General features: G+C 34.8%; 1 pseudogene; it reads right to left on the bottom strand.

Moving 5' to 3' along the window:
- Positions 1 to 24,008: 24,008 nt before the first annotated feature.
- On the bottom strand, positions 24,009 to 24,137 carry LOC123325676 (annotated as a pseudogene).
- Between the last annotated feature and the right edge of the window lie 1,923 nt (positions 24,138 to 26,060).

Genomic DNA, 26,060 nt, shown 5'->3' with positions numbered 1-26,060 from the left:
GAATTTTTCTAACTTTTTATTTTAATATTATTTAAAGCTTTCACAAAAATTTAAAAATTATACAAAAAACTCTAGTACTTTATTAGAGTAACAAAATGTTTATATTTTGCTATATTTGCATTAATCTTCCTCTTTATGTTTATCTATATTACATGTATTTATATTATATATTATCTATATCATATGCATTTCTCTCTCTTTTTTTTAAGATTTTATTTATTCCTCTGAGAGAGAGACAGCATAAGCGGGGGAAAGGGTAGAGGGAGAGGAACAAGGAGACTCCTACTTAGAGGGGAGCTCAATATGGGGCTCAATCCCAGGACTCTGAGATCATCACCTGAGCTGGAGTCAGATGCCCCCATATGTCTTTCTTTTTTGTGAACCATCTAAGAGAAAGTTTGAAATATTATAGACTATCTACCCTTAAGTATAGCAGCATGCATTTTCCAGTAACAATGTTATTCCTTACACTGTCACAGTACAATTATTAAAATCAATATTATTATTTAACTCACAGCACATATTCGAATTTTGTCCACAGTCCCAATAAAATCCTTCACAGATAGCTTCTTTTTTTTTTCGGTCCACATCAAATCCAAGCTCACGTCCTGAATTTAGTTGTGATTATCTTTAGTTTGGAACAGTTATTTATCTTTTTTTTGGTCTTTCTGGACCTTGAAATTTTGTATATTACATCCCAGTAATTTTGTAAAAGGACCTCAATTTTGGCTTATTTGTTGTCATCTTATGATGCAAATTCAGGTTTTATGTACCTTTGGAAGAAATACAATGAAGTGATACGGTGTCTTCAGTGTATCATTCCAGGGGACATATTAAGTTCCTTTGTTCCAATATTGGTGATGTTATTTCAATAAAAACTTGTAATTTGTCCCTTTGGATTTAACAAATAATTTTTGGAGAGTTATCTTAATACTATGTACACATCCTGTCTCTTGTGAATGGTTCACCAATTATTTCTAATAACCATTGACGATTTTCAACTCTACCATTACTTTCATATTTGTTAGCTGCTATTATGCTATAATGAAGAGATTTCCCTTTATACCTCCCCAAGTTTTTGTCTAATTTTCACTTGATCTGCCAAAAGGCCAAGAAGCAATTGTCTATTTTTCACTATTTATGTAAGAATTGAGGCATCAATTATTATAGTATTAAATGAATTATAATCCATTAACTTTACTGTTTAATGTTCAAATTTTCTCATATTTGGCCAAAGGAAGCCCTTTCAAGCTGGCTCCTTTGTTCCTTTTGATAATTCTCATTTTTCTTTGATTTCTGCTTTATTATTAGTGAAAAAAGGTATTTATGATTTATCTTATCTTTTCCCTTGGAATTTGTCTTTTCTCTAAAAAGCTATGGTCCCTTTAAGTAGAGAACGATATTTAGAAATAAAAATCTGGGTGATATGAGTGCTGCGTATCAATGGACAAAGCTCAGAGTTATGGGTGAATGCATATGTGTGTCTATATATACACACACATACATATACATATATATATTTTCTATATCTGTATATACACAGATATACATGCAGATACACACACACACACACATACAGTTTCACTCAATCATCCAATACCACTGGGCACATTCTAGGACAGCATTATATAATGATGCATGCATGTATATAAATAGTTACATTTATGTTTCTATGTCTACTTATTAAGAACCATGAATTCATATTCACACCTCCAATTGCTAGCTAATACCACGGAGTGTCTTTTAGTTCTCCGTCTTTCCATATGCATAAATTCCTTCACTACCAGTGAGATATCTAACTCCTATTATCGTCAGTATATTTACTAATTTGCTCAAGACTATAATACACAGAAAAAAAAGTTTTAGAATTGCTAACCCAAACCAAAATTGCCAAGCAAAACTACTAATGATAAATGAACTTAGTCTTATTTTTTGCTAAAATTTACATTAAGAATAAATTGTAAGTGTGAAGTAGATGGGTTTTTATAAATGCATACCTTTTAATCCATACGTACTCCTTTTCAAGATTTAGAACTTTTCTATTACCTCAGAAAATGTTCTGTTTTCCCCTTGCCAAGCAGCTCTGTCTCTGGAAACAACCACTTTTCTGATTTTTTTTTCCTATTTGAGAAATAACGTAAGTGGAATCTTGTAATACATTCTTTTTGTCCACATCTTTAGGTTCAGCATACTGTCTGAAAGGTTCTTGTGTATTAGAATTAGTAGTTTGATATTTCCTATTGCTATATGATAACCCATTGTATGTATCTATCACTAGTTGGTTTATTATCTTTTTATGTTGACAGACATTTGGATGTTTCTAGGTTTTAATTACTATAAAACTGTTATAAACATGTCTGTAAGTGCTTTTTATAAACAAATATTTTCATTTCACTTGCTTCTATACCTAAGATTCAGTTGCTGTTCCTATGTTAAGTATATGTTTAACTTTAAAAGTAACTTCCAAACTGTTTCCCCAAATTTTTTACATTTTATTTTCTATCAATAATTTTATTTTTTCTTGTGGGAGAGAGAGTGTGTGTGTGTGTGTGTGCATGTAGGGGGAAGGGGCAAAGGGAGGGGAAGAGAGAGAGAGAATCTTTAGCAGGCTCCACACCTAGTGTGGAGCCCAATGCAGGGCTCAATCTCATGACCCTGAGATCATGACCTGAGCCGAAATCAAGAGTCGGATGCTTAATTGAATGAGCCACCCAGGTGCCCCTATTTTCTATCAATAATTTTAAATCTCTATCATAAATGTATAAGAGTTTATTTACTCCACATTTTCAGAAACATTTTTTAAATTTTAGACACTTTAGAGGAGTATCCACTTTTAGCTTTATTTTGCAGTTCCTTGATGATTAATGATGATACGAATTTTTTATTTGCTTATCCTCCTTTATGAATGTTGGTTCCAGTCATTTGCAAGTTATTTTCAATGTTTTGTTTTATTTATATTGTTGAATATTCTGCTGTTAGTCCTTTGCCAGATAGATATTTGCATATATTTCTCCCATGTTTATCTTGTTATTTTCTAACATTATTTTTGGTGAGGAAAAATTCTAAATTTGATTAGACTAAATTGTTTTCTTTATGGATATTGTTCTCTTTGCCTTTTCTAATAAACAAAAATCTTCCTCCTAAGTCAAAAAGAGCATCTTCCATGTTTTCTCCTCAAAGCTTTATGGTTTTAGCTTTTACATAAAGATTAATGATCATTGTTTTGTGTATGGTATGAGGTAGAAGTCAATGCCACTTTTTTCCTACATAAATATCTATTTATTCCATTACCACATGTTGAAAAGACTTTCATTTTCCTATTGAATTGTTTCAGATCCTTTGTTGAAAATAAATTGTATAAATGTGGTTCTATTTCTGGAATCTCATTGCACTTTCATTGATCAATTTTTCTTCCTTCCTTCCACCCTTTTTCTCTCCCTCCCTTCTTTCCTTCCTCCCTTGTTTCCTTCCTTCCTTGCCTCCATTCTAATAAAACACTCTTTTGATATTAAGTCATAAAGTCTGATAGTATAACTTCTCCAGACTTGTTCTTTTACCTAGTAGACTATTTTTGCTATTATAAGTTCATACAATCCCGTATTTTAAATCAAGTTGTCAATTTTTCAAAAAATCAAAAAACAAAAACACCACTTCTTGCATTACAACAGGCATTACATTGAATTTATAGATCATTTTAACCATATTCATTCTTCCAATGTATGATCAGGTTACATTTTTTCCATCTTTATAAATCTTTAATTTCTCTCAGCAATGTTTTATAGTTTTCTGCATAGATACTTTTAAAATTTAATTTATACCCTAAGATTTTTATGCTTTTGCAACTTTTGTAAAAGGACTTTTTAGAAAGCTTTATTTTCTAATCTCAACATAAGCCTGATGCTTATGCTCTTAGGGTATTCTCTTAGAAGAAAGTGTGTATTTTGCATGTAGATGAAATGTAAATAATCTGTGATCACATGGCAGACTATAGCAGAGAAAAATAACTAGGACCCCTCTTCTTCAATCTGGATGAACTCTGTGAATGTTTGCCTAATGAAACCCTGCAGAAGTGTTACTTTGTCAATTTTTTTTTTGGCATAGATCTTAAGAGACTGGCAGTTTCCAGTTCCTCTCAAAATACTCTCTCTAAGAGCAAGTTTTCTAATATCAGCAGTAATGACATTTTCATCAAAACCTACTTTGTTGTGTTGGGCTGTCTTTTCCATTTTAAGATGTTTTTAGAGTATCCTTTGACTCTGTATTAGTTTGCCAGAGATTCATTACAAACTGGATAGCTTAAACAGCAGAGATTTATTCTATTACAGTTCTGGAGGCAAGCAGTCCAAGATCAAAGTGTTGACAGGGCTGCTTCCGTCTAAGGATTTTGAAAGAGAATCTGTTTCATGTCTTTCTCCTAGCTTCTGGTGGTTAGCTGGCAATCATTGGTATACCATGGTTTGTAGAAGAGTCACCAAATCTCTGCCTTCATCTTCACATGGTGATCTCCTTCAGTGTGTGTCTGTATCTAGATTACCCCTTTTGATAAGGACACCAGTCATATTGGGTTAGGGGCTCATCTTACACCAGTATGACTGCATCTTAACTATTTACAATCTGAAATGACCAGTACTGCCAAATAAGGTCACATTCTAAAGTACTGGAGGTTAGGACTTTAACATAGAAGTTTTGGAAGGGCACAGTTCAACTCAACATAACCACTAGATGCCCCTCTTACCCCTCCAAAATAGCTCTAGACTTTGCCAAATGTGCCCTAGTGGGGCAAAAGCACATTCATTTGAGAACTGCTGCTCTAAGAAATCTGACTTCCACAAAACCTGATTACTTTTGTACTGCCACGTTATGAGGAAGCCGAAGGTAGGCATATGGAGAGACAGATGGACAAGAGTGGTCAGCCATGTCCATTTGACAAAAAGGGATAATCAATGGCCATTTTAAGATATTATGTACTGTAGTCCAACCTCTGGTCACTCTAACTCATATCACCCAGGTGAAGAATATATTATTGTCATGCACAAATGTCTTGTCCCATTGGAATTGGCTTAAAAATCTAGGCTGTCATTATTTAAATTAAGTTCAGATGTAGAAGAGGCTACTTGATTATAGCTTCTTTATTTCAGCATTTGAGAATAGCTTTTCTTGATTCAGAGACTTGAAAATTAAAAAGACAAATTTTCTGCTCACCCATACTGTCGATATACAGAGCTGAGTCAGAGACGAGAATACTGCAATGGACACACATTCAAAAGGGGGAGGAAGAAACATAGGTAAAGACTGGTCCATAGTATTTCTGTGATCTGCTAGCCATTAAGTAATGGCTCATGTTTGCAGCTGAGTAACTTTCTCAGCTTGCTTCCTGCCAGACCCAAACATTTCTTTGAACTATTTCCTCTCTACCTTGGGGTGAGAGTTAGGTTATGTCCTTAAGGTTTTTAGAAGTATTTTCATCTAGCTGAGGGGGTCTATGTGCCTTTGCTTTAACTTATTCTATTGTCTTAACACAGGGTTTTAAATCCATGCACCTTTGATCTCACCCCTGAAACTCAATTTCACTGGTAATATCCTGGATTTGATCATTGCCCTGAGTCCATTTTGAAAATCTGTTGCCAGCTGGAGAGTCTAGAAATAACAATCATATTTATTTTCCAACACAGCAGTCATGAGTTAAAAATACATTTTCTAAAATCTGGTTGAAAACAGTTTCATCGTTAGCTCATCTACTTCCTCTCCTATTTTATCGTAGACCACTAAATGAAGCTATTTGATAATTTCAAAATTTTACCCTGGAATCTTCTTTGCCAAGTCTATGAGGGAATTGTGTATATTTTCTATCTTCCACATTAACACAGGCAAGAGTCTTGTCAGTATTTGGTCAATACATACCATGATTCTAATTTCTCCAGCCTCTAATAACGGTTTCCTCACTGTTCTTCTAGACGTCATTAAAATTGCCTCACTGTCCTTGCATCCTCTTCCCAAAATCATCCCAGTGCCACATATATTGAGTTTCAGCTATGAGAGCACCTCACTTCTAGATGCTAATTTCTGTTCAATTATCTTTATGTAACAAATGACTGATGTACATAGAGACTTACAGCAACAACCTATTATTATTTCTCTTGAATCTGTGCTTGATGGGGTGACCCTGCTGTCCTACATGTTAGTTGAAGTCACTGCTGAATTGATCTTTTATTACTATAATCTTCACTTTCTACTTATGGACTGAAATATATTTTTTCTGATATGGATATAGCTTCATCACATTTTTATGTTTTTATAAAATAGTATACATTTATAATTTTTCAACTTATCTATGTCTTCATATTTATGTGCATTTCTTGAGACTAAAGTTGGGTCTTGGTTTCTATACAGCTGGACAATGTGAAACTCTGCTGAATTTTTTGAATTCATTGACATTCAATTTAATTATGCTTTGGTTGGATTTATGTCCATATTTGACTTTTGTTTTCAATCTGTCTGCTTTTTGTTTGTTTGTTTTTGGCTTTGGTTTAGTTTTTGTGTCTATATATTTTGCTGTTCTCGTTTTGGTCAAATATTTTTATTATTCTATTGATTATAACCATCGCAATGACTCTTTACATTATTGTTTAAATTCTTACTCTTTGGATTGCCATCAGTATAGTCTACTTACAATTAATTTGTACTATTTCACATAAAATATACTGCACTAATTTAGTTCCATTTACCCCCATTGCTATACTACTGTTGTCACTGATATACTCACTTATGCTATAAACCACTAATTCAGTGTTATAAAATTTGCTTTAAACATTTGTATATGTTTTAAAGAAATTAAGAGAAGAAAAATTATATATTTCATTTATTTGCCTATTTCTCATTTTCAAGGCCTTCATGTCTTCTTATAAATCTGACTTTCCATTTGGTGTTATTTCCTTCAGGCTGAAGTGCTTCCTTCAAGATATCTTACAATGAAGGTATTCTGAGCATGAAGTCTCTCTAGTAATATTTACTTTTATTCTTGAACTGTGATGATATTTTGTCCTTATTTTGGTATTTCTCCTTGGATTCTGTTTTCCTCCTTTAAATAATGTTATTATAGCAGGACGTTGATATAGCTGAACTAAAAACTCCTACTGGTTTGGGAGCAGGGGAAACTGCCTAGTTCTTCACAGTTTCAGTGGTTGCTTTCACTGGGAACCTTGGGATTCCTCTCCATGGGTGCCATTTTTTTCTGTTTTTACTCAATTCCCAGTTAATCCAACTCTTTTTTTCTCTGTGCCTCCTCTTTAGCTATTGAGCACTAATAGAGAAAGATCATACAGATTTGAAGACTGATGCCAACATAAATTTATCATTTCTACCTTTGATCAAATTTCAACCCTGCCTAAGTTTTTACAACTAAAACCTTTTTTGGAGAAGAGAGACAGAGCCTTAGTAGGATGAGCACTGGTACAGTGAGAAATTTATTGGTTCAAGCAGCAAAACATAGGAATGGGAAATGTGTGACTGGCCCAGGTACATTAGGTGCTGGAACTCTGTCATGTTTGTCTGGTTTTTTTTTGTAGCTCTCCATATTATCTTTCTGCTTCTCTCTATGCTTCTTCAAACTGTTGTCCCCAACTTAAGTAATTTTCTGCCAATAGTTGTGGACCCACATTCCACATTTTGAATGTCAAACAGTGTGAGCAACATTTTCTCAAATTTTGCATTCTAAATCCCTAGAATGGTCTCTGACTCTGGTTTAGGGTAGAGGCCAACTCTAGTCAAAGTAGCAGCTCCTATAGAACAATGTGGCTAGAAGAATCACTTTCAAAGTTCAATGTATCATCAGCATGCAGGAAAATGGATAGTCAACTAAATGTGAAACAGTTTACACTTTCCCTGAATTCCCAATCATGCTACTCTTCCCATCACTCATAGAAAATGGACACATGGTTTGAGTTCCAGCAAAAACAGATGTCATCAGATGATAACTCTCTTAAATTCCTACCAAAATCTCTAAAGTGTTATCAATATCACCATCCATCTTTTCCATTTGGTTAATTTCTTTTAAAATAATGTCAGATCAGCCTCTCCTCCTGTCTATAGCTAATGTTGTCACCATATTTCTAGATCTTTGTCTCACCACATTCCACTGACCTCTATCAACTATTCTGTTTCCTATAGGTTTAGTCTCTACTCTTGTGGTAACATCATCCCATAAGCATACAAAAATTAACATGTGTGATTGGATCCTGGCAGAAATGAGATGGCACTCTCTAAATAGGAAATTAGAAGAGATTTTAATATGAGATAATTTACAAGTGTGTGACAGATGTACTAAAGTCACAAGGGACAGAGTGCAGTCTTTGTGCCATTCAGTGTGAAGGGGTTCAGTGAGCTGGTACTGGAAGCTGAGACAGAAAGGCTATGTGGAGACCACTGCCTTAGAGAAGATGTGATGATCACTAAAAGGTAATCCAAAAAGAGAAGTGAGGGAATAATCATCTTGTGTCCTTCTTTCCTCTTACTTCACATTGGGGAAACTCAAAAGAAGGTAGAAAATATATATGTAGTATGATTTAGCTTCCTAGACATACAGCAGATCTTGAAGGGCAAATGGAAGATATCCATGTACCTCATGAACCACTCAAAATTTCAGAAATAAAAAAAAAAAATTGTCTCTCATTCCTCCCCTTTAAACTTATATCTCCTTTCCCCTTACCTGTCAAATATTCACAGAGTAATCTAGTCTTGCTAGCTCCACATTCTCATTTCATCTATTTATCTCCCACCCCTCATTCAACACCAACATCAGTAACTAACCTTTTCTTTTTTTATTATTATATTTTATTTAAGATCAATTAAGGTATAGTATATTATTAGTTTCAGAGGTAGAGTTTAGTGATTCATCAGTTGCATACAACACCCAATGCTCATTACATCCAGTGCCCTCTCTAATAATTATTTTTCTGGACCATATTGATAGCAAATTGTACTGGACTGTCCAACAATATTTGACACCTTCTTACCATTTCTTCCTAATAGAAACTTTCTTGTCTTGCTTTTCCTATTACCTCACATTGTGTATTCTCTTCTCTATCCATTCTTTATATTTTAGGCTTCCTCAGTGTCTATCCCAAGTTTTCTTTCCTTGTCATTCTATATATTTCTTTCTAACTGATATTTTAGTAAACTATAGTCTTTCCACTCTCTCCTGTGCTTTAGACATGCATATTAGGATTATTTAAGGGAGACTTCTACCTTAATAACTTATAGTCTGACAAACTCAGTATGTTTGAAGCTCTGCTGATTTCTCTCTTCATTAAACATGCTTCTTCTACCTCTGTGGTCCTAGAACAGTAACTCATTTTATCTATCCTGGGAATCTGAGCGTAATTCTCTTCTTTTCCTCAGTTTATACATCTGAACATCATAAGAGCCTATCCTGTTTGGTTTGTCACCTAAATATCTTCTGAAATTGTCCAGTTACCTCAAACTTTGTTTCCATACCTATGCTTTAGACAATAGTTTGATTATTGCAAGCACCTAAATTTTTCTCTTCTTTCAGTATGTAACCCTTCTATAGGAGAAAAAGAAGTTCTACCTTACAGTTTAGAGTAACTCTCAAAATACATTTATATTTTTCCCAGATTAATGACTTTTATTGGCCCTACTATTCCTTAAATGACATTTCTGATTTGGACTGTGCTTAATACTCCAACCTCATTGCCCTCAGGATAAATTTTGGCTACACTGAATATCTTTGAGCCCTTCACATTCCCATGCTTTCTTTTGTTTCAGCTCACTCTGTTTTGTTTTATTTTAAATTTCTTCCTGGAACATTCATTGTACTAAGATATGCATAGCAGTTTAGAAATCATCAACACGTAGCTCTTTCAACTTGAAAGGAAAAGTCCATTTTCCTCCACATGCTGGAAAGAGGTCATTGAAACACGTGGATAGATTTGATCAACCTAAAAAGCATTTATAGTGAAAAGGTAAACGAGCTGAGTACAGGATGCTGAATAATACCAGAAATTAAAGGTGAGCAATATCCTAGAAACCAATGAAGAATTAAAAAACATAGTAGTGTAATCATTTTCCAATTTTACAGAGTTCAAATTATTATGAATACATTGTAAATTAATCCTTCTCTGTAAATTTCAACTTAATTATAATTTTCCCTAGCTGTTGGAGTGTCAAGGGTACATTATTTCCTGTTGGTAATGCAAATCAAAACTGATTAGTATAAAATGTAGGTTATCATTAAACATTTCTCTGAATCTGCCAGACCTGTCATCCTATCATTGCCCATATTGGATTACCTAGATGGAAGTATCTACAACATCTTGTTGATTAAACTCAATAGCATTTTCAATATAATATGTTCATACTTAGTCTGTGACAGTATTTTTTCATTCGATATGCTATTTTTACAGAAAATATCATCAAATCTAATTACCCATACAAATGTAGTCTATAGGTTCTAAAGAAAAAAGGTAGGGAATATGAAACTGATAAATAACAGCTCTGATTAATTAATAAGAAACACAATTGAAATCACACAATTAAATATTTGACCAAGATATTAAATACTAATGAATTCTAAAAACAGAGAAAGAAATTAATAAAAGCATGCAGAATTAATTCCTTTTGTAAATAGTACAAAGGAATATACCTATCCACTACTCAGGTTCTCTTTATTCTTGCTGTCTAAATGGCCTCAGCATCTAAATACTTCTATCAGAGTAAAGATAATGATGTAATCACCAAGAAGTTGAACATAATACTCATTTTCAAACCAACATGTACTTCATGTTTCTGGTTTAAATTGCTATGGAGAACAACTAGGAGACCAAATCATCAACATCAACTATTAAATGAATATTGCTTTTTTTTCTATTATATTGTTGTTATGAACTCAGTACTTTAGAGTTAGCCCAATTTATTTGACCTCTCCAAAATAATACTCATATTACTTTCATTAAATGCATTAAATAAAATTGACTTTTTGTTAATAAACTCAACTGATCTGTAGTTGAGTGGAAGAAGTTTTCTAGCAAAAATATTTTGTCCTCCAAGAATGTTTAGTATAGCTGTAGATTGACTAGACTGGAGCATTTGATTATAGCATCTCTAGCTCCCCATTGTAGCTCAAACCAAGAATGACTGAGATATGGCCTGTGAAGGCTGAAAAACTAACTGCTCCATTATCTGTACTCTAGTCTTTTTCACTTCACAAGCACTTAAAAAAATGTACTTAAGTCTGCTTTCTAATTACAAGTTCCCATAACAGAGTGTTCTATCTGGAAAGCAGCATTATTATTCTAGCTTTCAACACACTTAAGCATTTTTATTTTGTTGAGTTTTCTTTCTTCTATGTTTACTTTCTTTTGCAAACATGTTTAATGGCTAATTACCATTTCTGTTCTTTTATCTTAATTGCTACACATTCAGGGACATGTGTCATTAAAGCTTCAGCAGATAAGACATTTGCTCAAACAATATTTCTATTCTACTAGGCACATATGTAGCCTTATTAAAATAACATTCTTATTAGTTTAAGCACTTATTTTCTTGAAAAACAAACAGTAATTTACATCAAAGCCCTGTCTTCTTTGTATTAGATATTGGATATTAGATATTAGGTATTGTATTAGATAGATATGTACTATATTTTAGAAGAAAAGGGTAACAGCTTAATTTTCACTACCAAAACATGATAAAAATACAGACTATTGCTTTAACAATGATATATACAAAACTATTTCCTCCCAGGATTCCTTCATTTAATGAAATTCAATATGCAAATGGTTCATTTTATGAATTATACAATCATCAACAGATTTGTTACTTACTAGTAAATATACACTTAGGATTTTGGATTTATCAATCATACTTTTCTATAGAGAATTGCATTAATATAGCTCAGAGTATCACTAATGTGTAATAGGCACTTTGAGAGTTGTGGTCTTCTTCAGTTACTAGGAAAACACTCCAAATTCTGCGATGGACTACCTCTTTAAGTGCTTTATTGGCAAAGAGAGTTCTGGCTGAGTCTGCCAGCAGCAATTTTCATTATAGGTGGTCATCATCATCTTTTCTTTACTCCAATTATATTTCATGGATATAATCTTTAGAATTTAAAATTGCTGATTGGGTAAGGGATACATTATTAGTTGGCATTGATTTTATATGTTTTTTTTTCCCTCTCCCTGTACTTTTTTATTTTTATTTTTTAGATTTTTTTTAATTTCAAGTTTTTATTTATACTCTAGTTAGTTAACATATATGATTATATTTTTAAATAAAGAGTAATGACTAGAATTTATAGACCAGGGACTCATACACAATTGTATGTAATTCTGGAGGGAAGATGAGTAGGTATATTTAATCCCAGATATTTGTGTGTGTTTGTATGTGCATGATTAATAATTTTCTTTTTATTTCATACATAGAAAGAAAATTTACACTTTGAGGCATTATTTATTTCCATTTATTCCACACATGGAAACATAAAAAAACAATACTTAGTACATTTTGCACAGCAAGATAAATAATTATTACTGAATTCTTTTTGGAAGTGTTGCTCATAGAGGGCTTTAGTAGAGGGTGCTCCAGTAAGCAATGATTGGCTGTGAAAACAGATTGGTTAATGACAACAGTGCTTACTGTGAATGACTGATTTATATGATCTTGTTTTAATTAAAATATAAAATATGGGTATCCAAACATGTAGAACATGAATTTAGCCCATATCTTGCTTTCTTACGTGAAAAGCACTAGGTTTTCCTGACAGAAATCATAATAATTACCTCCATTAGGGAAGGTGAAAACCAATTTGTATTTACTAAAGTATTCTGTTCATTGCTGAAGAAAAATTCAGTTCATAGTAAACAGAAAACAAAATAATAATGCCCTTTCTATCTGAAGGAAATGCATTTTTGGTATTTATTTGCTAAGTTTAGTTCCTAAGACTAGAACTTGGAAGGGAACCTAGATTAAATCAAAACTAACCACTGGCTTACGCCAGTAGGATGAACACCTCATGGAAGAACAATTGTTGTATTAAGGAATTTATTATCCATATTAATTTGTTCTTTTTAAAAAAGAATAAGAAGAAAAAGATTCTACAGATTTCAAAAGAGATATACAACATTAATAACATGTGTGAAAACTATGCTATTTGTGGAGCATCTGTAATTATAATGCTAGAAACTAACATGCATAAAAACACTGCATTATTCAGCTCTCCAGAAGTAATTATACAAAGATTTTTCTAATTATTTCTACTGTTCCCATAAGTAGACTATAGAATCACAATCTACTTTTTGGATAAATACCTTTCTCTGGTGTATGCTTTAGTAAGTTATAACTAACAATGAAATATAACTTCTACAAGTGGCAAAATGTTTGAACTAGGGTATATTCTTAAATGATCAAAGCACTATATATTACAAATCCACATATTTGGTAAATAGTAACTGTACATATTCTTTAAATTTAAAAAAAGGGGGGGCTTATAATTTATAAATTCCCAAACATGTATTATTTTTCTGGCAACAATTTTACTGAAAATGAAAAATCATGATATTAATCTAATACAGTAGAGCAGGATTATACATTTCTTATAAAAAGCAAGATTTTGTATATTATTTTAACAAAATATATATTAGTGCAGATAAAGAACCAATAAATAAAACTTGGACTAGACCAAAAGAAAGCCACAACAAGTAGCTTATAAAATAGGTTATTGTTTGATCATTTTCTACACCAAAGGTCAGCAAATGCTTTCTGATAGGGCCAGACAATAAATAATTTAGGTTTTGCAAGCAAAGAGCACATACACTCTTGAAGTTGCCCCTGGAAGAGCCATCAACAGTACACAACTGAATGAGTGTGGTGGTGTTTGTGAGATACACAAAATAGGGAGGGGCCTGGATTTTCCCACCTGGGGCATAGTTTGTTAAATTGTCTACTCAATATAAAATAACTAACCTCACTGAATTAATGAATCAACTAAATATTTTTTAAACTTAATTTTATGATTGTATTTTGCTGACACTTCATTTTTTCTGTATATTATTTTTATTTCTTTTTGAAACATTGCACATTTGCTAACAATCTTAAATTTAATCAGAGAATAATTACAATTTTTTAAATTTTTTAAAAAAATTATTTATTTGAGGGTGCCTGGGTGGCTCAGATGGTTAAGCGTCTGCCTTTGGCTCAGGTCATGATCCCCAGGTCCTGGGATCGAGTACCGCATCGGGCTTCCCGCTCCTTGGGAGCCTGCTTCTCCCTCTGTTTCTCTCTGTCTCTCATGAATAAATAAATAAAATCTTTTAAAAAAATTATTTATTTGAGAGAGAGAGAGAAAGTGAGTGTGAGAGGGAGAAGCAGACTCCCCACTGAACAGAGAGCACTACGTGGGGCTCGATCCCAGGACATTGAGATCAGGACTTGAGCTGAAGGCAGATGCTTAACTGACTGAGCCACCCAGGTGTCCCAAGAATTACAATTTTAAAGGAAGAAATTATATGTACATTTCCTATATACATGATTCATAACTGTATTACACAGACATGTTTTTTAAAAAATATTTCTTTTCATGGTATTTAAAAAATCAATTCCAATGGAATTTTCAAGGAGGTGTGTATGAGCACTAAAGGGATAACTTTTAGGATAAATAATGTTAATTGCTGCAAAGAAAAAACAAACACTTCTAATCTTAGTGGTTTACCACAATAAAAACTTTTGTTTTTTGCTCACTCAGGACAATGGGGATACTTCTGACCCATGGACATTTTTCTATATGAGATTTAGGGACCTATGCTTTTCTATCTTCTGGTTCTTCTTTCCTCTAGTTTTTTAGACACCTCACTTCCAACAAAAATGGAAAAGAATAAAGGGAAAAAAAGACTTATAGGACATTTTTTATGGACCAAAGTATAAGATTAAAACTACCACTGATTTTCTATTGGTCAGAACTCGTTCACATGGTCCCAAATATTTGGAAGATAATTAAACTTAAGCCAGAAGCAAAGGAAACAGAGGAACAAGCAGCTAGGTTCTGTTACACAGGGCAAGTTTTCTAGCAGAGAGATGTATAAAAATATGAAGTGAATTAAAATTGTCAAAAATGTATTTTGGATAGTATAGTGTATTCCTAGTACTGTAAGTTTCATTACATGTCATTATTAACAGAAAAAATAATTACATTCATTATTAGGAACATTCATTTTATAACAGTTTAACTTTGTTTTTGCTTTTATGTTTCATTTATGTCTTTGTATGAAATCCATTGAACATTTTAATTTGATTTACAAACCTAAGGCACTGCAATTAACTGAAGAATTCTTTCCTTCATTATAATTAGTGGACTACAATATTTAGTATATGAAAAGGTAAAAACATTTATGATTACCTAAAATGACTATTTATGTTTTAAGTATAAATTATTTTGAATCAGAAATTATTTATTTGCAATCATTTATTTCTGAATTAAACTTTTTTTAAATTTTAGAATAGTTGTAAATTTACTGAACAGTTAAAAAGATAGTTCAGAGGGTGTTGCATACTCTGCAACCAGTTTCCACTATTATTACTATCTGACATTAGTACATTTGTCACAGCAAATTAGCCAATATTGATACACTATTATTAACCAAAGTCCATATTTTATTTGGATTTCCTCAGTCTTTTTTTATAAAGATTTATTTATTTATCTTGAGAGAGAGAGCAGGGGGAGGGGCAAAAGGAGAGGGAGAGGGAGAAAATCTCAAGCCGACTTCCCACTGAGCACGGAGCCTGACATGGGGCTCGATCTCATGACCCTGTGATCATGACCTGAGCCAAAATAAAGCGTTGGATGCTTGACCTATGATCAGCCAGGTGCCCCAGGATTCCCTTAGTCTTAAACTAATGTCTTTTTCTTTTCCAGGATCTAATCCAGGATACCATAAACCATTAGTATTCATGTTTCTTTAGTATTCTTTGGCTTTGAAAATTTCTCAGACTTCCCTTGTGTTTTGTTTTTTGGTTGAAGTATAGTTGGCATACAATATTATATTAGTTTTAGGCATACAACATAGTGATTCAACATTTGTGTACATTATGAAATGCTCACCTTGATAAGTAGAGTTACTACAACATTACATGCCCTTGGCCATATACCATATTTATCCATTCATTTATTGATGGATACTTATGATGCTTCCATATCTTAGCTATAGTTAAGTGTGCCTCAATGAACATAGAGGTGTATATATCTCTTTGCATTAGTGTTTTCATTTTCATGGATAAATACCCAGAAGCAGAATTGATGGATCATATGGTAGTTTTATTTTTAACTTTTTGAGGAAATTTCATCCTGTTTTCCATTGAGGCTGTACCAATTTATATTCCCACCAACAATGAAGGAAGGCTCACTTTTCTCCTCATCCTTGCCAACACTTGTTATTTCTTATCTGTTTGATATTAGCCAATCAGACAGGTGTGAGTGATATCTCATTGTGGCTTTGATTTGCTTTCCCCTGATGATTAGTGATATTGAGCATCTTTCCATGGGTCTTTTGGCCATCTATAAGTCTTCTTTGGAAAAGTGTCTGGCTGTTCAGGTCCTCTACCCATTTTTTAACAGCATTTTTTGTTTTCCTGGTGTTGAGCTCAATGAGTACTTTATATATTTTGGATATTAGCTCCTTAGCAGATATATCATTTACAAATACCTACTCCCATTCAGTAGGTCAGGTTGCCTTTTCATTTTGTTGATCAGTTCCTTCAGGAAAACTGACCAGCTACATGCAAAATAATTAAACTGGACCACTTTCTTACACAATATACAAAAGTAAACTCAAAATGAATTAAAGACCTAAAAATAAGACCTGAAATGATAAAATTCTTAAAAGAAAAATTTTAAACCCTTAGACATCAGTCTTAGGAATACTTTTTTGGATCTATCTCCTCTGGCAAGGATGACAATAGCAAAAATACATAATTGTGACTATATTTTATTTTACATTTTTTTATTATGTTATGTTAAATAAATATATATTACATCATTAGTTTTTGATGTAGTGTTCCATGATTCATTGTTTGCGCATACCAGTGCTCCATTCAGTACGTGCCCTCTTTAATACCCATCACCAGGCTAACCCATCCCCCCACCCCCCTCCCCTCTAGAACCCTCAGTTTGTTTCTCAGAGTCCATAGTGTCTCAGGGTTCGTCTCCCCCTCAGATTCCCCCCTGTCATTTTTCCCTTACTATCTTCTTTTTTTTAAACATATAGAGTATTATTTGTTTCAGAGGTACAGGTCTGTGATTCAACAGTCTTACACAATTCACAGTGCTCACCATAGCACATCCCCTCCCCAATGTCTATCACCCAGCCACCCCATCCCTCCAACCCCCCACCATTCGAGCAACCCTCAGTTTGTGTCCTGAGATTAAGAATTCCTCATATCAGTAAGATCATATGATACATGTCTTTCTCTGATTGACTTATTTCGCTCAGCATACTACCGTCCAGTTCCATCCACATTGTTGCAAATGGCAAGATTTCATTCTTTTTGATGGCTGCATAATATTCCATTGTATATATATGCCACATCTTCTTTATCCATTCATCTGTTGATGGACATCTTGACTCTTTCCATACTTTGGCTATTGTGGACACTGCTGCTATAAACATCAGGGTGCATGTACCCCTTCGGATCCCTACATTTGTATCTTTGGGGTAAATACCCAGTAGTGCAATTGCTGGATCGTATGGTAGCTCTATTTTCAACTTTTTGAGGAACCTCCATACTGTTTTCCAGAGTGGCTGCACCAGCTTGCATTCTCACCAACAGTACAGCAGGGTTCCCCTTTCTCCACATCCCTGCCAACATCTGTAGTTTCCTGACTTGTTAATTTTCACTGAGGTTTTTATTTGGATTTCCTTGATGCCGAGCATTGTTGAATACTTTATCATGTGTCTGTTGGCCATTTGGAAGTCTTCTTTGGAAAAATGTGTGTTCATGTCTTTTGCCCATTTCTTGATTGGATTATTTGTTCTTTGGTTGTTGAGTTTGATAAGTTCTTTATAGATTTTGGATACTAGCCCTTTATCTGATATGTCATTTGCAAATATCTTCTCCCATTCTGTCGGTTGTCTTCTGGTTTTGTTGACTGTTTCCTTTGCTGTGCAAAAGCTTTTTTCTTGATGAAGTCCTAATAGTTCATTTTTGCCCTTGCTTCCCTTGCCTTTGGCAATGTTTCTAGGAAGAATTTGCTGCAGCTGAGGTCGAAGAGGTTGCTGCCTGTGTTCTCCTTTAGGATTTTGATGGACTCCTGTCTCACATTTAGGTCTTTCATCCACTTTGAGTCTATTTTTGTGTGTCTTACGGTTTGGGTGCAATTGTAAATGGGATCGACTCCTTAATTTCTCTTTCTTCTGTCTTCTTGTTGGTGTATAGGAATGCCACTGATTTCTATGCATTGATTTTATATCATGCCACTTGACTGAATTCCTGTATGAGTTCTAGCAGTTTTGGGGTGGAGCCTTTGGGGTTTTCCACATAAAGTATCATCATATCATCTGCAAAGAGTGAGTGTTTGACTTCTTCTTTGCCAATTTGGATGCCTTTTATTTCTTTTTGGTTGTCTGCTGCTGTGGCTAGGACTTCTAACACTATGTTGAGTAGCAGTGGTGATAGTGGACATCCCTGCCGTGTTCCTGACCTTAGGGAGAAAGCTCTCAGTTTTTCCCCATTGAGAATGATATTCGCTGTGGGTTTTTGATAGATGGCTCTATGATATTGAGGTATGTACCCTCTATCCCTATACTCTGAAGAGTTTTGATCAAGAAAGGATGCTGTACTTTGTCAAATGCTTTTTCTGCATCTACTTAGAGGATCATATGACTCTTGTTCTTTCTTTTATTAATGTATTGTATCACATTGATTGATTTGCGGATGTTGAACCAACCTTGCAGCCCAGGGATAAATCCCACTTGGTCGTGGTGAATAATATTTTAATGTACTGTTGGATCCTATTGGCTAGTATTTTGGTGAGAATTTTTGCATCCATGTTCATCAGGGATATTTGATCTGTAATTCTCCTTTTTGATGGGGTCTTTGTCTGGTTTTGGGATCAAGGTAATGCTGGCCTCATAAAATGAGTTTGGAAGTTTTCCTTCCATTTCTATTTTTTGGAACAGTTTCAGAAGAATAGGTATTAATTCTTCTTGAAATGTTTGGTAGAATTCCCCTGGGAAGCCATCTGGCCCTGGGCTTTTGTTTTTTGGGAGATTTTTGATGACTGCTTCAATTTCCTTAGTGGTTATAGGTCTGTTCAAGTTTTCTATTTCTTCCTGGTTCAGTTTTGGTAGTTGATACATCTCTAGGAATGCATCCATTTCTTCCAGGTTACCTAATTTGCTGGCATAGAGTTGCTCATAATATGTTCTTATAATTGTTTGTATTTCTTTGGTGTTGGTTGTGATCTCTCCTCTTTCATTCATGGTTTTGTTGATTTGGGTCATTTCTCTTTTCTTTTTGATATGGTCTGGCCAGGGGTTTATCAATCTTATTAATTCTTTCAAAGAAGCAGCTCCGAGTTTCATTGATCTGTTCTACTGTTCTTTTGGTTTCTATTTCATTGATTTCTGCTCTGATCTTTATTATTTCTCTTCTCCTGCTGGGTTTAGGCTTTATTTGCTGTTTTTTCTCTAGCTTCTTTAGGTGTATGGTTATGTTGTGTATTTGAGACCTTTCTTGTTTCTTGAGAAAGGCTTGTATTGCTATATACTTTCCTCTTAGGACTGCCTTTCCTGTATCACAAAGATTTTGAACCGTTGTGTTTTCATTTTCATTGGTTTCCATGAATTTTTTTAATTCTTTAATTTCCTGGTTGACCCATTCATTCTTTAGTAGGATGCTCTTTAGCCTCCATGTATTTGAGTTCTTTCCGACTTTCCTCTTGTGACTGAGTTCTAGTTTCAAAGCATTGTGGTCTGAAAATAGGCAGGAAATGATCCCAATCTTTTGGTACCGGTTGAGACCTGATTTGTGACCTAGGATGTGATCTATTCTGGAGAATGTTCCATGGGCACTAGAGAAGAATGTGTATTCTGTTGCTTTGGGATGGAATGTTCTGAATATGTCTGAGAAGTCCATTTGGTCCAGTGTGTCATTTAAAGTCTTTATTTCCTTGTTGATCTTTTGCTTAGATGATCTGTCCATTTCAGTGAGGGGGTGTTAAAGTCCCCCACTATTATTGTATTGTTGTCAATGTGTTTCTTTGCTTTTGTTATTAATTGGCTTATATAATTGGCTGCTCCCATGTTAGGGGCATAGATATTTACAATTGTTAGATCTTCTTGTTGGATAGACCCTTTAAGTAGGATATAGTGTTCTTCCTCATCTCTTATTACAGTCTTTGGTTTAAAATCTAATTTGTCTGATATAAGGATTGCCACCCCAGCTTTCTTTTGGTGTCCATTAGCATGGTTAATTGTTTTCCACCCCTTGCTTTCAATCTGGGGGTGTCTTTGGTTCTAAATTGAGTCTCTTGCAGACAGCATATCGATGGGTCTTGTTTTTTAATCCAGTCTGATAGCCTGTGTCTTTTGATTGGGGCATTAAGCCCATTTACATTCAGGGTAACTATTGAAAGATAGGAATTTAGTGCCATTGTATTGCCTGTAAGGTGACTGTTACCGTATATTGTCTGTGTTCCTTTCTGGTCTATGTTGCTTTTAGGCTCTCTCTTTGCTTAGAGGACCCCTTTCAAGATTTCCTGTAGGGCTGGTTTTGTGTTTGCAAATTCCTTTAGGTTTGTTTGTCCTGGAAGCTTTTTATCTCTCCTTCAATTTTCAATGACAGCCTAGCTGGATAGAGTATTCTTGGCTGCATATTTTTCTCATTTAGTGCTCTGAATATATCCTGCCAGTCCTTTCTGGCCTGCCAGGTCTCTGTGGATAGGTCTGTTGCCAGTCTAATGTTTCTACCCTTGTAGGTTACATATCTCTTCTCCCGAGCTGCTTTCAGGATTTTCTCTTTGTCTCTGAGACTCGTAAGTTTTACTATTAGATGTCGGGGTGTTGACCTATTTTTGTTGATTTTGAGGGGGGTTCTCTGTGCCTCCTGGATTTTGATGCCTGTTTCCTTCCCCAAATTAGGGAACTTCTCTGCTATAATTTGCTCCATTATACCTTCTGCCCCTCTCTCTCTTTCTTCTTCTTCTGGGATCCTGATTATTCAAATATTGTTTCATCTTACGGTATCACTTATCTCTTGAATTCTGCCCTCGTGATCCAGTAGTTGTTTATCTCTCTTTTTCTCAGCTTCTTTATTTTCCATCATTTGGTCTTCTATATCACTAATTCTCCCTTCTGCCCCATTTATCCTAGCAGTTAGAGCCTCCATTTTTGATTGCAGCTCATTAATAGCTTTTTTGATTTCCGCTTGGTTAGATTTTAGTTCTTTTATTTCTCCAGAAAGTGTTTCTCTAATATATTCCATGCTTTCTTCAAGCCCAGCTAGTATCTTTAAAATCGTCATTCTGAACTCTAGTTCAGACATCTTACTAATGTCCATATTGATTAGGTCCCTGGCAGTAGGTACTGCCTCTTGTTCTTTTTTTTGAGGTGATTTTTTCTGTCTTGTCATTTTGTCCAGGGGATAATAGATGAATGAGAGAACAAAATGCTAACAGGGTAACAACAACCCCAGAAAAATATACACTAAACAAATCAGATGAGACCTGAAACTGGGGGAAAAGAAAGGGAAAGGAAGAAAAAAGAAAAAAAAAAAGAAAAAGATAAAAAGAATAATCAAATGTGATCAGGCTTGTGCATAGAATCAGTGTCACACACTAGATTTTGGGTGTATTTTGGTCTGTTAGAAGGAAGTGCCTCCCAAATTTTAAAGAAAGAAAAACTTATATATGTATAAAAATAAGGGTTGATATGATGAAGGGATGGAATATGACTGTAAAGAACAATTCAAAAAAGAAAAAAAAAGAAAATTTAAACAATTAACTTTGCAAGAGTAAAGAATCAGGGGGGGGAAAAAGCCATGAATTCTATGTGCAGTATTCCTTAGTGCTGGTGTTCTGCCATTCTCATTGATCGGTAAACTTGGTCTTGGCTGGATGTTCTTGCTGATATTCTGGGGGAGGGGCCTGTTGCTGTGGTTCTCAAATATCTTTGCCGGAGGCGGAATTGCCCCGCCCTTGCCAGGGGTCAGGCTAAGTAATCTGCTCGGGTTTGCTCTCCATAGCAGTTTTCTGTACAGCTTTGGAGGACAAGAGTGAAAATGGCGGCCTCCCAATCTCTGCCCCGGAGGCACCGAGAACCCGGGGCCCCACTCCTCAGTGAGCCCCCAGAGAAAAGGAGTCAATCACTCCCGTTTCCCCATTCTCTGGCTGCACTCCGTGCTCACCCGGCCTGTGACTGAGCATTTCTGTCTCTGGCACATCATCCCATTTGGAGTGTCCAAACCCAGCAGAGCACTGCGGTGCACTCCCGTGCTGCTCCTCCCAGGGGAGGAAGGGGAGTCTCCCCGGATCTGCCACTTGTTGGTTCCCTGCTAGAAGAGCAGTGACCCGACTGTGCCGTGGATCATAGTTTATGGCAACCCACTCCTCTGCTCCGTCTCTGCAGCTGGCTTCCCCGCTCCGATACCTGGGAGCTTTGCCACACTCAGGCACCCATGGTCTTTCTGTGACCCCGAGGGTCCTGAGACCACACTGTCCCAGTGACTGTTCTACTTCCCGCTTAGCCACTGGAGCAACGTCCCTCAGTGGAGCAGACTTCTAAAAGTTCTGAAATTGTGCTCCGCTGCTCTATCACTTGCAAGTAGCGGCTGATGGAGGTCCCCTCCCCACCGCTGTCTATCTTCCCGTATATCGCCTCGGATTCACTTCTCTGCATGTCCTACTTTCCAGAAAGTGGTCGCTTTTCTGTTCAGAGAGTTGCTGCCATTCTTTTCTTTGATCTCCTGTTGAGTTTGTAGGTGTTCAGAATCGTTTGATACCTATCTAGCTGAATTCCTGGGACCAGACGAAATTTAGGTCTCTTACTCCTCCACCATCTTGCTCCTCCCCCTCAAATCATTTGTTTCTGATCTGACCCATGCTGGATTTGACTTTCCAGAGGATTAAGGAGGTTAAGAAGGGCAGTGTCTTCAGAGCCTTTTGGAATGCTGAGTACCAGTCTTCCTGTGGTGAAGTGAGCAATTGTGACTGTATTGAACTAAAAATCTTTTGCACACTTTCCTTGTTTTTGATAACCTTGATAGTTTTAAGGAGTACTAGTCAGGTATTTTGTAGAATTGGGATTTGTATGATGATTTTAACATGATTAGACTGGGGTAACGTGTTTTTAAGAAAAAAAAATCACTAAGATAAAGTGTCATCCCCATTACTTCATGCCAAATGCCTATGCTATTAATATGATTTAGCAATACTGATGTTAACTTTGATCATTTGACTTAGGTAGTGTTTGTCAGATTTCTCCACTGTAAAGTTACTCTTCCCCAACCACCATTTCCATGCTGTGCACTTTGGAAGATAGTCACTAGGTACAAAGTTAAGATGTGAGAAGTTATGTTCTATCTCCTTGAGTATAAAGTAGCTACATAAATTATTTGGAATTATTCTGTATAAAAGATGTGTCTATTATTCCCACTCATTTATTTATCAATCATTTATTTTTCTCTGTATGGATTCATGAATATTTATTTTATATTTTGGGTAATAATTCGTTATTCATTTATTTTCTTGCTCAAATTATTTTAGCTTTGGCAGTTGGTTCATGTGTCTCTTTGACATCCTCTCATGGTTTTGTTTTTTGAGTACCTCATTGCTTTCTGGCATTACAAGCTCTCCACACTCATTTGTGTATTCTGCGTTTTAGTCCTAGAATCAGCTAGATCTCTAAAGAGATCTGGGTCCTTTTATTGAAAAATGGTATGAGAAACTAAGATGTAGTTACTGGTCAAACTTATTATTTTTAAAATGAAATCTAATTTTTTTTTAAATTACTGGGATTGCTTAGATAATTCTCTATGTATCTTTAAAAGATGTATAATTAGGAAAAGTTTTCAATTAGCAATAATCACGCCTCGGATAAACCTCATTGGCTACGATACTGCCACTGTATAGTTAAATATGTACTAAATATGAAACATTAGAAAATAGCCTATTTCATGGTTTTTACATATATTTGTTAGAAAATTATTTAAAATTACAATTAAACACTTGATGATTATTAATATCTGGCAGGCAATGTAGTATTTCTATGACTTATTTCATTAAATCTATATTCAAATCAATGAGGTAAGTATATTCTTATCTCCATTTAACAGATAAGAGATCTATAACTTAGTGAGTTTACACAGATATAAAATATTTGAAATTTGTCAACAGTCATATTTTTTCATTAATAATTATAGGAAGATCTAAGGAAATTAGGTACAACATTTAAAAATATCTAAATTGACTGCATATAGTTGAACATTGCGATGGTCAATTTTATGTGTCAACCTGACTGGGCCACAGGGTGCCCAGATTAAATGTTACTTCCAGGTGTGTCTGTGAAGGTGTTTCCTGATGATATTAGCATTTGGATCAGTAGACTCAATAAAGTAGATTGCCTTTCCCAAACAGGGCAGGCATCAGCCAATCTGTTGAGGGCCTGAGTAGCACAAAAACTAAAGAAATGGAGGACTTGCTCCTTTTCTGCCTACCTGCTGAGCTGGGATGTTGGTTTTCTCCTGTTCTTGGACTGGGATTTATACCATCCACTCCCCTCATTCTCATGCCTTTGGATTCTAGACTAGAATTACACCACTGGCTCCCTGGATCTCTGGCTTGCAGATAGCATATCATGAAACTTCTCAGCCTCTGTAATTGTGTGAGCCAATTCCTCATAATGAATTGCCATAATACATAGATAGATATATCTCCCATTGGTTCTGTTTCTCTGGAGAACCCTGGTTAATTTAGTTTTCAAATTCTATAGCTTAAAAAAAGATAATAAAGTCCAAAGAAGTATCCAATGATTTATTTCTTATGTACTAGTGTGCACAATAATTTACAAATAATAATTACTTAGTAGAAAGAAAGAAAGAAAGAAAGAAAGAAAGAAAGAAAGAAAGAAAGAAGAAAGAAAGAAAGAAAGAAAGAAAGAAAGAAAGAAAGAAAGAAAATCTGACAATTTCATGAGAAATTGAAAGAATAGGAAAAAATATTTAAAATACAACACAATAGACTGGTAATAAATTCCTTCCTTTTCATTTTATCATTTGGTTGTATCTGTGGCCTTTCCAATAGAAAAATAAGAAACTCATCTGTTTTAGTGGATGTATAAATCAAGTTCACTTCACTCTAGTTTCTGCCTAAGGGATAATTGGTTGGTCACTTATAAGCTGAATTTAAGAAAATGAAGGACTAATAATGTTGTTGGAAGACTGAAATGAGTTCAGATAAGAGACAGAAATGCTTTTTAAAGTTAATTATGTTTGCTTTTCCTTTTCCCTTGGTGTTCATTACCTTTAAATGGAGCCACACAATGGTAGAAGTAATTTCCAGGTTGGTCAATGCAGGTAGCTCCATTCTTGCATGGATGTGAAGCACACAAATCTGTATTTATTTCATATCTTGAAACTTTGAAAAAATAATAAAAAGATTTTATGTTTTAATAAGGTAACCAAGTGCCAGGTTATAGTTCTTAAATTTGCCCAAATCTTTTAATCCATTTGGGGTGATATTTGAAACTAAACTCCTCAGATAAAAATGCCACATATATTAGTGTCAGAATCTATTCATTTCACCTTACTACAAACTGCAACAACTTCTCCTGGAATTACTAAATGCAGACTAATCTCCTCTGAATTGGTAAGCATTCAAAGTCTGCTTAGATGTGAAATAATTTATTTTCTGCTTTGGATTCTAGAGACAGAATAGATGTTTCAAGTTACTGGGATACAAATCAAATGTTAATCTAAGAAAATATAAAAGGAACAAAAAGGAAATAGTAGTGAATCAATAGCATCCTGATGTATGTCCCCCAGGGCTAAATGTTTTTTTT

This window comes from Neomonachus schauinslandi, chromosome 8 (assembly GCF_002201575.2).
Source record: "Neomonachus schauinslandi chromosome 8, ASM220157v2, whole genome shotgun sequence".
NCBI classification, from domain to species: Eukaryota; Metazoa; Chordata; class Mammalia; order Carnivora; family Phocidae; genus Neomonachus; species Neomonachus schauinslandi.
The sequence above is the reverse complement of the archived record's forward strand: the minus strand, read 5'-3'. Positions and strand labels throughout refer to the sequence as shown.